Source organism: Canis lupus, chromosome 31 (genome assembly GCF_048164855.1).
Source record: "Canis lupus baileyi chromosome 31, mCanLup2.hap1, whole genome shotgun sequence".
Taxonomy (NCBI): Eukaryota; Metazoa; Chordata; class Mammalia; order Carnivora; family Canidae; genus Canis; species Canis lupus.
The window spans coordinates 24035183-24052591 of NC_132868.1; the positions used below are offsets into that span (position 1 = coordinate 24035183).

The 17409-nt window shown below is 37.0% G+C and overlaps 1 pseudogene; it reads left to right on the forward strand.

Annotated features, from left to right (window-relative positions):
• Nucleotides 1-2420: 2420 nt before the first annotated feature.
• On the forward strand, nt 2421-2766 carry LOC140622441 (large ribosomal subunit protein eL30 pseudogene; annotated as a pseudogene).
• The last annotated feature ends 14643 nt before the right edge of the window (nt 2767-17409 follow it).

The window sequence follows — 17409 nt, forward strand, 5'->3', positions numbered from 1 at the left end:
CAGAGAAATCTTGTTGCCATTACCATTTACAGAGATTTGAATTAAAAGCTCTTTGAAAATATTATTGTACTTTCCTGTGATGTCTTGTGCACAGTGAGCATTCCACATACAAATTGTAATTGATAGACAGGGCTAGCCCGTCTGATCCTGGTAAAATGGTAGGCTAAAGTAGTATAAAATTCTTCCCACAATGAACAACAAGAGATGTTGGATTTAATACAACAATACATGAAATGTGTGGCTGAACTAACAAGATGGAATACAAATCCCCAGGTGGTAGAAATGAAAAGTGGTAAGTTCATGGATTGAATCTCTGGAAACCATAGGACACAATAAATAAAAGCAATGAGTATCAGACTCAGTGTTTCTAGTTCTTGGATTTTAATGACCAAACTTTAATTCATTTATGTAAGAAGTTGGACAGATGAGTTGATTCATATAGCTGAGGGCCTAAGGTAATTGAAACCTCAGTTAAAAAATAAAGTAGAATAAAATCTGTACACTGACATAGGAAGCAGATAGACAGCAATGAAGCTTCTCCCTGCCTAGATTCTGGATGGAAAAAAAAAAAAAGAAAAAGGAGAACTTGGAAACCTGAACCCAAGTCTTTGAATATTAGCGTCTAAATTGCCAATAAATACAATAGAGAGATTCTCATCTCAATAATTAAGATAAAATTTGATTCCAAATCTGTGACTACCTAACAAAGCAAATATAAAAATATTCTAAAGAGACATTCCACCATTGGATAACAAGAACATCTATCAAAATATTGCAAATTAAAATAGTTTGTGGGAGGTTATTAAGAACTGAAGAGTCGATCAGAGCATTGAAAGATAAATTGGAGAAAATGTGGAATGCAGCACAGAGACAATGAGATAGAAACCTGGAAGCCAAGTCAGAAACAGAGAGAATAGACTGAATCAATGCCCAACACACATTAAATAGGAGTTCCAGGAGCCAACAATATAGAAAGTAACAACATGGTTATTGGAAAACAACATAGTTTAGAATTTTCAGAATTAAAATTGTTCATTTTCGAGAAGCGTAAACTCCATAAAAAATAAATAATTCCACACTTAGACATATTTTATTAAAACTTCAGAACATTAAATCAAAGAGAACATGTAAAATACAACTGAAATAGAGAAGACATTACATAAAAAGAACTGTAATTAGACTGACTATAGATAGCTCAACAAAAACAATAGGAATCAGGACTATGGAATAATACCTTTACAGTGTGGAAAGGGAATAGCTGTCAACCTATAATTCTCTGTCAGCTAATCTCTCAAGAATGAGGGTCATATGAAGCAAATTTCAGATAAACAAGACTGAGAGAATTTTCTTCTGACAGGCTCCTTTTTCAGGAAGAAAGATTTTAAATCCTAGAAGAAGTGGGATGCAAGAAAATATTAGGAAATATGTGAGTAAATAATTGTATAATTTTTGTATTGTTTGTGCAGAAAGCAAAGCTATTGATTAAACTTTAAAATTTAGAAGTTAAAAGTAACCACAGAAGAATATAAATGACACTGTAAAACTGAAATTAGTAGGGACAAGAACAAGAAATAAGTTATATTACACTAAGATTAATCTAATGGAAGAAGAGAAAAGAGAAAAAGTGTAAAGAAGAAGGCATACTATGGAAAGTACAAAATTACATATGCAAATAAAGCCATTGAGTGCTTATAGAAAAATTAAGCAGCATTGTAAGTGTATTAGACGTGTCTTTACATTTAATTCTTACAATGATGTCAGGCAACAAGCATCATAAGCATGTCATTTTACAGATTATGAAACTGGCATGCAAATGACTTAAATAGTTTGCTTAAACTCCCACAGCTAACTCAAGAGAGTCTGGGTCTGGAGTCCATTCTGTTACCACTATAGTTTTTCTATATACAAAATTAAGATGGTGAAATAAATCTAAAGTCATCACTAAATAACATGTAAATGGTTTAAGATTGACAGTTAAACATAAATGGTATGATATTGCCTATTAAAAGACTTTCAAAATGGATTAAAAACCCACACCACCAAAATATGCTATTTACAGAAGAAAAGCCTTACATGTTAAGTAATAAAATAATTAATAATGAAATTATGAAGCTGGGAAAAGATATCAAACAATGTCTAACCAAAGAAATGCTTAGTTTACATTAACAAAAAAATAGGGATTAAGGCAAAAAAGTCTTACTAGGAAATAAGACGGTCATTATATGATGAAACAGGAATAATTTATCAAAAAATAGAAAGTACTATTAAATTGCATTTTTAAGATGAAAGCAAAAAACCTGCAAATCTAACGATTTACTTGGAAAATATACATACAAAAAAATCAGCTACTTTCTTTCCTCTCTCCCACCCATTTTGGCAGCTGCTTTTGTTTGGGGCCATCCTGCACCTAGGGCAGGAGGATGGTGGCTGCAAAGAAGACAAGAAAGTCACTGGAGTCAATCAGCTCTAGGATCCAACTCATTATGAAAGTGGAAAGTATGTGCTGGGTATAAGCAGACTCTGAAAATGATCAGATATGGCAAGCCAAACTGGTCATCCTTGCCAACAACTGCCAAGCCTCAAGAAAATCTGAAATAGAATACTTTTCCTATGATGGCCCAAACTGGTGTCCGTCATCACAGTGGCAATAATATTGAATTGAGCTCAGTGTGTAGGAAATATTACAGAGTATGTACGTTGGCTATCATTGATTCAGGTGATTCTGATAACATTAGAAACTTGCCAGAACAGACTGGTGAAAAGTAAGTCACACAAAATTTTTCTTTCATTGTATTGGCCAGAGCTTATTTTGAACTCACACACATACACACACACACACAGAATCAGATAAAGAATAACATTATCTCCTTGGTATTTATGTATCAGGAAATATTCATAGCCTAATTTTCCTCCAACTTTATAAATACCCTTTGCTAACATTCATACTCAAAATTAACAAATCATACTTATTCAGAGCTCAAGGAATAAACATTTTAGCTAAAATTTCAAACATGCCTTGGACATAATGCTAATAATGTTTCATCTTAAACAATGTATTCATGAAAACCTTCTTGATTTTTCTAACAAGTATGTCTCTCATTTTGATTCTCCAAAGTGCTTACTTTACTGAGCATGTCTTACATTAACTTGGTGGTTCTCAGCCAGGGCATCATTCCCCACCAGGGAACATTTGGCAATGCCTGGTGACATCTTTGGCTGTTACAACTCTGGGGGTCATGACTGTGAGGGGGTCTTGTGGTAGGTCAAGGCCAGAAACAATGCTAAGCAGGACACATGGGTGGCTTAGTGTGTGAGCATCTGCCTTTGGCTCAGGTAGTGATCCAGGGGTCCTGGGATGGAGTCCTGAATCGGGCTCACAGCAGGAAGCTTGTTTCTCCTTCTGCCTATATCTCTGCCTCTCTCATTGTGTCTCTCATGAATAAATAAGTAAAATCTTAAAAAAAAAAAAAAAAGAATGCTAAGCATTCTAAAACGCTCAGAGCAGTTTGCAATAAGAAGCTATTTGGCCCAAAATATCAACACTGTTGGGATTGAGAAGGAGACACCCAGTTTTAGTTTGTAGCTTGTTAGTTTTCTTTTTTATCTTCTCTACTTTCAGTGACATTGAAAGTATCATGGACTGGGGCTTACCTGGGATTCTGTATAATATGTAGTGTCATGTCTGCCGCAGGGTCAGTCAACATTTGTGAAACTGCATTTTCATTCAATGTCAATCCTTAGTGTCCATCATGTTTGCAGTGCTCTCTTCAGAATGTGTGTGAAAGAGTCTAAGCAGGAAGTCTTTATTCTCTAGGAATTCCCAGCTTAATAGTGAAAGAGAGGTATAAATAGATACTTCATAATACAATACAATGTACTTGAAAAGAATATGAGAAAAAAGTATCAGTGTGAAGCCAAAGTCAGAACTAAGATTTCATACAGCAAACCAAAACAAAGCAGAACCTATTTGGCCTACAATAATATTGAAAAATTTCTTTGCCTATTTCAGTTAGGTTAAACTAGAATTAGAAAACTAAATGCAAGGTATAGAGATGTAACACCAACAAAATCCCTTCCTTCCAAAATAATGTTATTAAGTTTGCATAAAACTGGGAGACTACCTTGAATTCATCTTTCAGCACTATTCTTGAACTGCTGAACTGTGAAGTTATTTTAAAATCCAAGAAATTTTGTACTTATTTGTCCATTTTCCATTGTATTCTGTTTTTGTTTTATTTATGAAATATTTTTTCTAATCTCTCCAAGGCTCTGATTAGTGTTGTTTTTATATGAAGTTTTTTTCGTGAATTATCTGTGTTAGCTTCAGTGATATCTTTTCTCTTTTATGCTTACTTTGTTCTACTCTTCCATTTTGAAAGATTTATTTTATATTTGATCATTGTTTGTGCATTCATATTTGACTGCAGTGTTATAATTCAATGTTTCCGATGCACAAAATTCTTATGTAAAAATAATGATTCCTCTTATATTCAAACAAGATCTATGTGAAGATGAGTTTGAAACTATTGAGCAACTCAAATAAGACTTGAAATAATGAAAAAGAATTCCAGTTTCTTCAAGTGAACTATTACAAAATTTAAATCTATATAAATTAGAATAATAGAGGAATCAATTAACAGCATGAATGGAATTCTAATTTTATTATTAGATTAACGATTTCTAATATTCATGTGGAAAACTAGACAAGAAAATATCCAGGATATTTTTGAAAAAGCAGAGAAATAAGAAGGTAACTAACATCATCATATATAATTTATATTATGGCAATATAATAATCAAAAATGTTAGAATATAAAAATAAAGGTGACCACCTACCTACACATGCCATGTAATTCACAGATTGAAATATGAAAATTAAGCTATAAAAGAACCAAGAAGAAACTCTGAAAGTTAAACACACATATATAAATACACAGCCAGAAATGGAGTAAGGCTGTCCATTTGAGTATAAAAGACAATTAAAAAACCAGGAAAGAAGAGAGTATTGAATTTAGTTATACAAATACATTTTTAAGACTCTACGTGGCAAAGTAATATAAGCATGGGGAAAAGAAGAGGGAAGGCACTTGAAATATATATGGCAGATAATCGGTCTGATTTCTTTAATACAGTGCTCCCACAAATCAATATGCAAAAGATGAACAATGTAACCGAAAAATGCAATAATTATAAACAGAAATGTGAGTACATGTGTATTATTCAACATTCTCCAGAGATATAGAACCAATAGGATAGTAGGTAGGTAGGTAGAAAGAGAGATAGATATATAGATACAGATAAAAGGAGATTTACTATAGGAATTGACTTTCATGATTTTAGAGGCCAAAATGTCCCACAATTTGCCATCTGCAAGCAGGAGAATCAGGAAAGCTGTTGGTGTAATTCAGTCTGAGTCTGAAGGCCAGAGAAGCAGTGGGTCAATGGTTAAGCCCTGGTCCGAGTTTGAAAGCCAGAGAACCAGAAGCGTCAGTGTCTAAGGGCAGAAGATGGATGTCTCAGCTCAAAAGGAGAGGAAATTCACTCCTCTTCCATCTTTTTTTCCACTGAGGTTGTCAGTGGATTGGATAATGCCTACCAGCATTGGTGAGGGAGATCTTCTTTACTAAGTCTACCAATGTTAATGCAAATCACTTCCAGAGACACCCTCACAGACACACCCACTAATGTTTCACCAACTACCTGGGTGTTCCTTAGCTCAGTCAAGTTGACACATAAGAGCAAGGCAAACGCACTGAAATACAATTATTCTCATATCAGAATGGTGAGTATTTTTTATAAAAATTGATAGTACACAATGTTGGTGAGAATTTGTGAAAATAATCTTATGCATTCTTGGTTAGTGAATATTGGATCAACCCTATGTGGAGATATTTGGCAGTATTTATTAACATAAATATTCACATACATTTTTACTCACAATTATGATTCTAGGAATTTATGCTTTGGTAATTTCCTACATGGCTCAAAGAGAGACAACATACTGTGGAAGTTAACAGAATAGATGCTGGAGTCACACTGTTTGGATTTCAATCCTGGTTTTGTATTTATTAAGTGTGTGGTGTTGGGGAAATTATTTGGTATTCCTTATGTTGGAGTTTTCTAATTTGTTTAATGGGGATAATAGCAAGTATCTCATGGGGTTGCCATGATTATGAAACTTAGTAATATATGTCAAACGCTTGCCACATAGTAGGTGCCGTAGAAGTGGAGTGATGATGCATCTCAGTTTGACTGGGATATAGTCCTGGCTTAGACTTGTTTTGTCCCAAAACAATCACAAATATCCCTACCTTTCCAGTCTCAAAGATGTCCTCACAGGATGATATATTATATAGATGTAGGTAAAGTGTAAGAGTAATTGTACGTAAGTATATTAATTGTGGATCTGTTAATAATAGTAAAGATTAGAAATAATGTTCGGCAATTGATTACTTGTTAATTGTGTATATTTATATTATATCTTAAATACATATTTCATCCTTCCAGGGGAATATTCCACAGCTCTCAAAAAGAAAATTAACCACAGCAGTTGTTTAGAACAGTGATTTTCAAACTTTTTGGTTTCAGGATCTCTTAAACTATTAAGAATCATTTGAGATATGAAACATGTTTTATGTTTGTGTGATATATAGTGATATTTACCATATTAGAAATTAGACTGGAAAACACTTAAGTATGTAGTTATAACTCATTTAAAAATAACAATAAAAGTATTACATGACAAGGGCATATTTTTAATTAAAAACTACATTAAAATTACCTTGGAAGTACATTGCTTTACATTTTCACTAGTGTTAAACACTCCTATTCGCTTCATCATCCAGTTGTACTATCATATTATAGCTTCTGGAAACTTCACCGTATATTCCAGAGAATAGGAGAGAAAAAGGAAAATGATATTTTAGTGTTATTATAAAAATAGTTTTGACCTACAGATTCCCTGAAAGGGTCTCTAGTATTTTCAATAGTCTTAGGTCAAAGTATACTTTGAGAACCATTGGTTTAGAACTTGGACCAAAAAAGAATTTTTTCAAGGAAGAGTATTTTATTACCGACACTTTTTTAGAAGTGCCTGCACATGGTGGTAATAAAAATCAGACTGAATTATAGTCAGTTTTATTATTGTTTATAAATTCACTACCAACAATGCACTCTTGGTGCCTGCACCTGAGGTAGACACCCTTGCCACCCCACCGCTTATATACCACTGTGTGGCAGGAATCAAACTAGACCAAATCTATCTGATGCAAAAAGCTTGAGAGCTTGACTGTCCCAGTATGTCTAACAATTATTTTAATGCTTAGGTCTAAGGATGGATACATTCACTGGTGGTCATTTAAATTGAAAGAAGCACAAACAACAACAACAAACTAGTTCCACAGAAGTAATTCCAATCATAGACTACGAGAGCAAGTGGGGAATGAGTGCAAAAACCCTAGGAAGAAAGAGGAAAACAAGTTTTCAATCATTCTCTAGAATCCAAGCAGAAAATCCAAACACACTCATACTAACACAGATCCAGTTAAAGCAAAGTGGGAGGCTTTAAATCGCTGAAAACTTGAAGAAAATAGTTAATTATCGTTCTGAGATAATTACTGCTGTAAATTCAGTCATTCGGCCTCTGTTTTTACAACCTGGCATTTTCCACTGAGAAGAGGAATCTGCCCTTCTCAAGAATTTTATTTTTCAGGCTCTTTCAAGGGTTCCGTCAGCACAGCCCTGACTCACCAGCTGGGGCTCCCTGAGGAGAGGCGGGAGAGGAGAGAATCCCCAGGGTGTGTGCTCCAGCCAACTTCCAGGAGGTCCCTGTGCATTTTGTAGTGACAATTAGATTGTGTACTTACACAAAATATTCTAAACATCTTAATTAAGATTAGATTGAAGGAAATTAAACTAAAAAGGATCTGCGGCGTGGAGCATTTCTTCCAATGTAGCTTGAAATGGAAGATAATAGGGTCAGTAGGAAAGTCCCATTATGAACCCAAGGAAGGTGAAGAACAAGTAGACTCTGATTATTGCACAGGCCATGAATTTGGAAGTCTCCGTTGTATTTTTAGACATGAGGAATAAGAAAAAGGGCAAAAAATATTTTAGTGGATGGGGAAATAAAAGGAGAAGAATGCCAGGGAAGGTCATTGATATTGACTGATATTGAACGATATTGGTAGTGATATAAGAAGCCCCTAACATTACAGGATGTCAGACCTGAAAAGTATTTTATTTTTTTTAAAGATTTTTTAAATTAATTAATTAATTAATTAATTAATTACTTTATGAAAGACAGAGAGCCAGGCAGAGACAAAGGCAGAGGGAGAAGCAAGCTCCCTGTGGGAAGCCCAATGCAGGACTCTTTCCCAGGACCCTGGGATCACACGCTGAGCCAAAGCAGACGCTCAACCACTGAGCCACCCAGGCACCCCTGAAAGGTATTTTAGAGACAATCCAGACAAACTCCTTTATTTTATAAATGGGAAAATAAGACCCAGAGTAGCTAAGTAATGAAGCTTGATGTTTACAATGTTAATTGATTTATCTGATAAACTATAAGGTACATAATATCTCTGTGAAGCTCCATGTTTTTTGAAGGAACATACATTACAGGCATTGTTTTTGTGACTCTTTTCACATAATATGAGAAAATATTTTTTGACATTATATAACTGAACCTATGACAGTGAATGTTAAGTCATAGCCAAAGCCCAAAATAATGGTTTGAACTTTATAATTTTGGATTAGCCACATTATTAAATAAAATTCAAAAACACCATTTTGATGCTCACTGCTTACAGGCACTGAGATTAACTCTGCAGAAGAATCATCAATGATTGCAAGGTACAAAGTTCTTGACCTCCAGTGGCTCACAGTTACCCTAATAGATTAATTATAGGCAACATATATAGGCCCTAAGCAAAAAAAAAAAAAAAAAAAAAAAAAAAAAGCATTTTGGATTTTGGAGAGGTATAGAGAAAATAGACCATGAAGAGTTTACTTCTGCTTAGAGAGTTCAGGCAACCTCCATGAAATCACTTTGAGAAAGGACCTTGAAAGAATAGTAAGACTTCAGTAGATGTACATTGGAAAAGTAGGTCATTTCAGATAGAAAGGAATATACACACAAAGGCAGAATCTGGTGTGGTTTTTAGGAAATACACTGTCTATTTAGGGTAGGAAACAGAGGGTGCAGTGCTTGACCATATACAGCCTCTTCTTCTCGTAAGTAGCCATGATCATTACCATGCCATCTTGTTTCCAATGCCTATTCCACAGGTTTGTCAGAAACCTATATATTGGCTTAGTCAAAAAGACGAATAAGGCCAATCACATGCCTTCTATTTGAACTTAGAAACACAATGTTTCAGTGGAAGATAAAGCTAGAAGAGAAGATATAGAAAGAAAATCTATAAGGTAGAATGAAAGCCATGGTAAATTAACATTCTGAGGGGCTAGAAGCCCCATGAAGAGAAACCATGGGGTTCTTATTAGAGTCAGAGAGTGGTTTGTCCCTAGGGTTACCTCAGTTCTTGACATGTCCTTCTTATAAACCTAACCTGGAAAGAGTCTCAGATTCTCAAATCTAAAGAAGCTGGCTAATCCAGAGACTAAGGAAACTAGTGAGCAATTAGGCCACATTTTAGAGAATGTCTCAGGGCAAGCTGGGTATTTTAGGCTCTCTCTATATACTAATAGCTGATGGATTAAGAATTACCAACAGGGCGTGTTGGAAAGGTATAAAGATTCTGAATCACTAGCTTGGGGAGGAGACTAGGAATCTACCTTTCTTATAAACAATCCTTAATTAAAGAGTTCAAAGATCACACCTTAAAAAACCTTTGATGAGATTTTTTTAAATAGGGAATTTCTAAAGTTTTATTTTATTTTGTGGGGGACTGAAACCAGGAAGGAAGCTATTAGAGTATTGTAGGGGAGAAATAAGTAGTTGTGGGAAAAACGGTGACTATTGATACAATAAATAATCTTCATAAAATTCTTTTACCTTCCTCTATTATATTCTATCTACATCTTGTCTATTCCAGGGGAATTGAGCATAGTTCTCTATAGATGGATGTAAGGATTAGTACATCTGATCCCTAGATCTAGTGATCTAACCAAAGCTAGTTCAGAAGATGGCTAAGGAAAGCCCTGGAAGAAAATAGGTTTGGCCAGAATGAAGATCTCATAATCTGAAGAATTACATCTTGGGGCACCTGAGTTGGCTCAGTCGGTTAAGAGCCTGACTCTTGATTTCAGCTCAGCTCTTGATGTCAGTGTTGTGAAATTGAGGCCTACATGGGGCTCCACACTCAGTGTGGAATCTGCTTGACACTCTCTCTCCCTCTGCCTTTTCTCCCACTTGCACATGCTCTCTAGCTTAATAAATAAATAAAATCTTTAAAAAAAGAGAATTACATCTTACTGTTGAGAAATAATTTCCATAATTAAGGGTTTCTTAGAAGTCTTTTAAGGTAGGGAATGGAAAAGAAGGGGAAAATGAAGGTGGTAATACAGTATTTTTTAAAATATGAAAGGTAAAAACAAGATGCAAATAGTTGTATAATAAAGGTTTACTTAGAGTAGAGACTTCTTGGTTTTAGACAGTAGTGAATTCAAACAAGGTTTTGGTGATTGATGAGAAATGGGGAGTTGACAATGGCCATCCACAAAAAGCAAAACTCAGATTCCAGTATTTCTGCTGTATTCCTACTCATTGTATGGGTTTTTTCAGTTGGGGTCTTTAATACAGGAAAACGATTTTGCCTACTGGAGGGTGGTCAAGCAGAGGATAAAAGTCTGCCTACTGTAGACAAAAAGCCATCTTTGAATTAATATTATGACTTATTTTTTGGATGTAATTTTTAAGAACACAGTTTCCCCTGTGTCTTGTGTGTACCCAAAGACATATGATCTTCCAGGTTGTGAATCAACTCTGATCTAAAAGGAATGAAAGGAAGCTAGAGAGGTAAGAAGAACTGATAAGTTTGAGAAGACTTCAGTCCTTCATTTAAAATGTTAATGAAAAAATAAAAGACAGAAGGATCACTGAAAGCATTTTTGACTTGAATTAGCAATAGAACCCTTGAGTCCCCACTTTTCTTTACCTGTGTTGCAGATAAGAAGCTGAGAAACTGGGCTCAGATGTGCTTTTGAAAGTTCCATGTAATAGCCAATCTGCACAGATTTTTAATTGCCTTAACTTAAAAAGAAAGTACACTTTTTTTCTTTTAAAAAGAACATAACTCCTTGCAAAACCAAACTGATAGCACTGCAGAATAATTACAGCTTCTTCTGGTTGCTATGACACCTCTTATACCTACGTCATCCTGTATCATAACTGTTTTTGAGTGCTAGTAAAAGAAAAGGATAATGACCTAAGATTAAAGGTATGAGGGGGAAAAGATCTACTCACTAAAGGTGACACTAAGAAGTAATTTAATGTCGGAGCACCTGGGTGGCTCAATCAGTTGAGCATCTGACTCTTGATCTCAGCTCAGGTCTTGATCTCAGGGTCATGAGTTCAAGCCCTATGTTGGGCTCTATGCTGGATGTGGAGGCTACTTAAAAAAAAATAGAAAAAACTAATAATTTGATGTCAGTATTTTAGTTAATGGAAACATAATTATCTTCCTAGCAAATATTACCACATATGTCTTATGATGCATTGACTATAACAGCTTGTACTTGGGGGATGGGTGGAGCAAGAGTTTTACTTTAAAAGCTTCCCACAAATGTAAAAATAATAAATCCACCTATGACAAAACCGGAAAAATGTCTGAGCTTTTATTTAACTAACCCCTAAGTGGTCCAGAATAACATAAGGATAACATAAAACAGCCCTGTTTCAGGGGTTGCCTAGGTGGCTCAGTCTGTTAAGCATCTGACTCTTGATCTCAGGGTTGTGGATTCAAGTCCTGTGTTTAAAATGGCCCTGTTTTAGGAGGAAGACTGGATAGCAGAGTGCTCAACAATGAAGAGTTTTTTATCCTCTGCTTGACCACCCTCCTGTGATAGGATGTCAGAGCAAGGCTTCACCCACTTGGTGTGAAAAAGCAGGCTGGCTCGCATGGAGGGAAAGAGAAAGGAAGAGATTAGGAAGAGGAAGGCAGTGTGGACAGAATGAATGGTAATGAGTTCAGAGGAGCCGCTTAATCATTTGCCTACCATGGGCTTCTATCTGGATCGGACCAAAAGGGCTTCATTTAATGAGAAGATTTATCTTTGGTGGCTATGAAGCGAGAGTTGATCTGACATTGTTTAAACAGACAACATGAGAATGCAAGCGTTTAAAGCTGGTGTATTACTGAAATGCTCAAGAAATCTCATCACAAATACATTCAAAATACACAATCTAAATCCTTTTTAAAGGGCACCTCACATTAATCCCTCAGCTGGGGTTCCTCATTTTTATAGCATCATTTATCACTTTAATGTAACGTTAGTTTAGCGGCTAAAAGCCAAGGCGGACAACCTGCTCCGAATGTTGGAACATTAATGACTTAAGCAAAAAGGAAACACTTGAAAGACCAGCCGGTGCTCTAGTTCTTTCCCCTAGGTTATAATCACAGATGCAGGAAGCAATTGCTGCTATATAAATAATACCGCAATGTGGTTCATGTTGGCAAGACCAGACTTATTTGTGACACGAAAGGGTAAACAACAAAAGGTTTGACAAACCGACTCAAGGGAGAAATGTGTGTTTGTGTGTGTAGCGAGGGAGGGAAAGGGGGAGAGAGATGAGCTCAAACACTTCTTTGCTTCTAGTGCATATTTTTCTAAGCAGAAAATCTTGGGGTGGAGATGAGACGCAGGGGGTGGAGGGTGGAAATACCAGGGCATCCTAGCAGCACAGATGGCATCGGGACTCATGCCTCCCACCACACCTGAGGCTGTGGATGCTGCAGGAGGATGCGCGGGGATGTGGGTGTGGGGAGGGCTGGGGAGGCAGTGCAAGCTCCATTTAGGAGGGGAGAGTCCTAGTATTTGTGAAACCAAATTCCTCACGCTGCTTCAGCAGCTCTTTTTTTTTTCTTACCTAAAACATCTCTGACAAATATCTGACTCTCTCCCTAGCGAAGCATGATCTTGGGAATGACATAGACCTTTTCTTGAATCACATTGTCCACATTTGTGAAATGCACCAGAGATGGGGATGGTGAGGATGCGACTGTGTTGATGGACACTTTGACTCCTTCCAGCACTAATCTTTTGTGGATTTACTTTGCTATTATTAATTTGGCTGGTGATTCTTTTTTTATGGTATGCTTGGTGCTCTGATTATATCATATATCAAAGGGCTGAATGTGGGCATATTATCCAGGCTTCAGAATTTCCCGAAGGTGGAGCCATTTAGGAACTTCCCCGAAACCCCCAGTGTCACAGTATTTAGTGACAAAGATTTTCTCCTGATCCAGCTCCAGCCAGGCTCCTCTGAGCCCTCTTCTTGCCTAGGCCTCAACGTTGGCCTGCAAGGACTTGAACAAAATACTGTCAGAGTTTCTAGGAATGTAAGTCTCTCTCCCTAGGAGGACCCTAAGTCCTCTTGAAGGAAACTAAGGCCTTGGCCAAAAGAATTTATAGCTTGTTCCGGCCAACATCTGAAATAGGGCCCCTGTCTCCCAGCCTGTATTGGAAACCAAGAGTCTAAGTCTGATAAGCACCAGCTAACAAATCCAGATGGGTTCCACAGGGACCACTCTCCCCTTCCTGCTTTTTGTAATTTTTTTTTTTTTTTTTTTTACTTTCATGACTCTGCTGAGCCCTTATTTCCTCATTGTCTCTTTTTTTAAATTTATTTTTAAAATATTTTATTTATTTATTAATGAGAGACACACAGAGAGAAGCAGATACACAGGCAGAGGGAGAAGTAGGTTCCCTGCAGGGATCCCAAAGCAGGACTTGATCCCAGGACCCTAGGATCATGACCTGATCCAAAGGCAGACACTCAACCACTGAGCCACTCAGGCGTTTCCCCACGCCCCCCCACCCCCATTATCTCTTTAAATGCCCAGTCACTTCTCTGCAAATCAAAGTTGAATTCATTTCACACTGGACTTTTTCGTCACTGCAATAGTATATTACTGATTAAGATCTGTCCTTGCTGTTTTAACTGGTATCTAGCTTTATTTTTGACATTAAACAGCTGACCACCACATTTCAAGGTGAATACTTCCCTGACACCCTTTTGTTTCAAAGGGTAAAATATAAGTCTCTTATCCTGCTTTTTATATAGCCCGTGGTGGGCATTTCCTATCTGCCCCACCTCTTCTACCTTTGGGGCCCATCTGGCTTTTGTTTCAATCTCAAACACAGCAGATGATATTCTCTCCCAATGAATCCTATTTTCAGCTCTCTTGGGGAGGCTATGGAAGCTGAGCTATACTCCCATATTTACTGCCAGGATTTAAACGATAAAAATCTCATACTTAGTATCTCCCCCTGACCCAGAGCAGGGTCTAAAATGACTGACTCCAGTTCTTCTGCAAAGATATGAGAGCCTGTTTTAAAAGTATTTATATGTCAAATGGCTACTTTGGAATGGCCCTGCATGGCTTGTGTGGCTCTGAGGAGTGCTTCCCTGTTTAATTGAGACTCTTCTCCATCACAACTGTCAGCATACAGAGCCCGGGGAGCTGGGTCAAGCTTAGCCTTGTGTTGAGCTCTTTCATTCTAGCAGAGGCTGAATGAGCCCCACTTGCTAGTTTAGACATTGGAGTTTTCAGGAGGGATCCTTACCTAAGACAGCTCTAGGGCCCCTGGCAGCTGATCTGTCCGGACTGTTTTGCTTTAGAGCTTTGCTACCCAGCAGAGAACCATCCTCATCAACAATATTTGAGAGCTTCTGAGAGCTGCAGGATCTCAGGTCCTATCCCAGACCTATTCAATCAGAATCAGCATTTTTGAAACACCTCCAGGTGATTCTAATGCACCTGAAAAGTTGAGAAGCATTGCCATTTGAAATACTCTTGACTCTCTCTTTTTCCTGAAATCTTTATTACAATTCTGAATCCGTGTGTTCCTCATATACCCAAGGGGCTGTAGATATAGAATTTTCCTTACTCTTTGTGGGTGGTTCCTACATAGACTACGGGTCTGCTCAGTAACCTCCTCCGCCCTACAGAGGTGGGACTCCTGAGCATATCTCACTCTTGTCCCATTTCCCTCCTAAAATATAAAGCTTGTATTTGCAGGCTGGTCCCTCCTAGCCTACTGCCAATGCTCAATTTCTGCCCCATCTTGGTTAACACACCTGGTTCTAGGTTAGTCTGTCCTCATAAGCCCTATACCGTGGAGTATAGCCTTTCTGTGCCCAGAGCTACCCAGAGCATTAAGATCAAATGTCCCACGGTGTTAACTGGGAATTATAACACATGGACCTAGAGACACAAAACGCGAGATTTAGCTCCATCTAGTAGGAAATATAATTTCACCTACCTTTCATTGTTGTGAGACTTGAATGATAATGTGTATGGAAGCACTTGGAAAGTCAAGCACTAAAACACTATTTGACCATGAGGTAATTGTGGGATTGAATTGTTCATCCACATTGCATCCCTCCTTACAGATGTATTTTAGAAAATATTTAGGGATTGTAATAAATGATGGACAAGAACTTACGGGGAAAAATTCTCATTGAAAATGGGATTATGATCAAATATTTTTTCTTTAACTTTATTTTTTGTTCAAATTGTTATAGTACATTTTTGACATTTCTTCTCAAAAAAGAATAAGGAAGGGGAAAAGTGCTTAGAAGACATTCCATACTTTGGCATTCCAGAGCTTCTGTGATGTGACCACACATATCTACCAAGTTCTCCATTTCTCACTTCATTTCTCCCTTTACCATCACCTATCCCACCCCCACAGAATTGTTCCTTACCTATTTACTTTCACTGAGCACATTTTGAGCTGTTGCCTATTCTCTCAAACTAGTATGCTTCCTTCTACTTCCATCTATACCTGTGATAGGATTTTTTTTTTTTTTTTTGGTTTTATGCCAAAAAACTAAATTATCCTGAATGGTGTATATCCAGATTTGTGTCTGCCCAGAAAAACTGACAGGAAATGTTATCTCAGTCACTATTTTTAGAGGGGCAGCTGGGTCACCTCCTTCTTTCAGGATCATGCAGGAATCTGGGAGGGCTTATAGATTCCAGAAAACTTAGACAATAATTTCTATATTATCTTAATCATGCATATCTGTTTCTACCACAATTAGAGATACAGAAAATGCTGTGTTTACATTTATGAAAATGTATGAAATGATTTTTAAAGGTTGGCAAATAATTTTAAGTGTCTAAAAACCCTTTATGGACCAGATAAAATATATCTGTGACCAAATTTGGCCCACAGGCTGGAAGTTGGTGCCCTCAGCCCTAGACTTTAGGATAGATACAAAGTCTTACCTACCCACCTAGAATGGTGAAAAGAGAGAAATTTTCAATTGACTTTTCATTTTTATAAATTTCTTACAACTCTGAGAATAAGACAGAATTTGAACTTGATGATCCTACTCACATACTGAAACTCTATAAAGTCTTCCAAGCTTAGTTCAGATGCCTTCCATGACTTTCCTGGGGACAAGGAGTACTTTATACATTGGAATCAATTAGTATCTCTTCTGTACTGGATGGCATTTGTTTCCTTCCCTTACTCCCTTCTTCTCTTCCTCTCTCCTTCCTTTCTTCCTTCTTGCCTTTCTCTGACTAGTTTAATATCTGGGATTCAAACTCAGGGGGCAGCATAATTCAAAGACTGGGCTTTTAGTCATGGAACTTACAGTATAGTTAATTGCCCAAGCCAATACTCTTCTAAAGAAATTTCTTGTGGGCTTAAGCAAGGCTGCCTGTATTAAAATAGTTTATCGATGCATATTCTTCTGCTAAAATACCTTATATAATTCTTTTGAAGGGAAGATTGAGATCTGATTGATTTATTGCTCTCCTATGGCACCTGGCACAGTCACTGTCCTGTAGTAAGCATAAAGATATGTATTGAACTACTTATCCATATCTGAACATTATCAACTCCATAGGCTCTGATTGAAATTCATTCAATAATTGCCTCTTTTCCCCCACTCCCACCTCCATCCTATCCTACTCTGTATATAGGCAGATTCAGAAATACATACTCTGTAGCATCAAGGAGGATCTGATGTCCCTTATGAGCTTTGTGTGATGGAAAATGTAACAAAAATGTAACAGACAAGGAGTCAGGAGACATAGACTTGAGTTCTGATTCTGAGTCCATGTCGTACACATCATTGTTCCTCTCAGAAATATTTCTCCCACAAAATGAGGTGTGGACCAAATGACCTCCAGTCTCCCTTCACCTCTGGCAGTGCAGAAAAGTAGCTTTAAGCCAACATCTGTATGAACTTAACAAATTACTTAATCT